Consider the following 1,333-nt stretch of genomic DNA (forward strand, 5'->3'; position numbering starts at 1 on the left):
GTGAGTCGCCATGATGCTCCCACTCCAGACAGACGCAGGTTAAGATCCTCTCTGGTAAGCCAGCTCATGGGCTACACAGAATATTAGAAATGGGTTAGAACAATATGTAAGAGCTAGCCAATAAGAAACTGGACCTAGCCGGGCCAGGCAGTGTTTGAAAGAATACAGTTTCCGTGTAATTATTTCGGGCATAAGCTAGCCATGCGGGCGGCCGGGTGCCGGGGACGCAGCCCTGCCGCTCCTAATTTCAACACTTATTGATAAAGAATAATTAGATAAACACTTCAGTATGACTTCTTCAATCTCTTCTTATATTAGTTTTTGAGACGGGGTATCCTAACGAACCAGGGTTTCACCAATTTCACTGGACTGGCTGGCCAGAAAGCTCTTGGGATACTCCAGTCTCCGTTTCACCAGAGCTGGTTCCTCCGGCACTTCTAGGTGGAGAGATGAGGTCCTCAAGTTTCAAGCATCACAGGATTGCAACTGCAAGGTGAATGTTTAAGTCTCTTGAGAAATAGAATTGTGAATTCTCCTGTGGGTATCCTAGCAAACTCTCAAGTTTTGTTTCTGCCTTCATTGTTTCTTACACATTAAGAAGATTTGAGGTATACCTTTTTTTAAACTTTTTTTTATTGAAAAAAGGAAAAAAAAAGTTTCTGCCTCCTCCCAGCCTCCCATTTCCCTCCCCCTCCTCCCGCCCTTCTCCCCCTCCCACCACTCCTCTCCTCCTCCCTCTCCAGTCCAAAGAGCAGTCAGGGTTCCCTGCCCTGTGGAAAGTTGAAGGTCCTCCCCCCTCCGTCCATGCCTAGGAAGGTGAACATCCAAACTGGCTAGGCTCCCACAAAGCCAGAACATGAAGTAGGATCAAAACCCCGTGCCGTTGTCCTTGGCTTCTGATCAGCCCTCATTGTTCGCCATGTTCAGAGTCCAGTTTTATCCCATGCTTTTTCAGTCACAGTCCAGCTGGCCTTGGTGAGCTCCCACTAGATCAGCCCCACTGTCTCAGTGGGTGGGTGCACCCCTCGTCATCCTAACTTCCTTGCTCATGTTCTCCCTCCTTCTGCTCCTCATTGGGCCATTGGGAGCTCAGTCCGGTGCTCCAGTGTGGGTCTCTGTCTCTAACTCCATCCATCACCAGATGAAGGTTCTATGGTGATATGCAAGATATTCATCAGTATTGTTATAGGATAGGGTCCTTTCAGGTTCCCTGTCCTCAGCTGCCCAAGGAACTAACTGGGGACATCGCCTTGGTCTCCTGGGAGCCACTCTAGGTTCAAGTCTCTTGCCAACCCTAAGGTGGCTCCCTTAACTAAGAATTGTGCTTCCTTGC

Source organism: Alexandromys fortis, unplaced genomic scaffold, assembly GCF_014885135.2.
Source record: "Alexandromys fortis isolate MF-2015 unplaced genomic scaffold, M_Fortis_MF-2015_v1.1 scaffold_34, whole genome shotgun sequence".
Taxonomy (NCBI): Eukaryota; Metazoa; Chordata; class Mammalia; order Rodentia; family Cricetidae; genus Alexandromys; species Alexandromys fortis.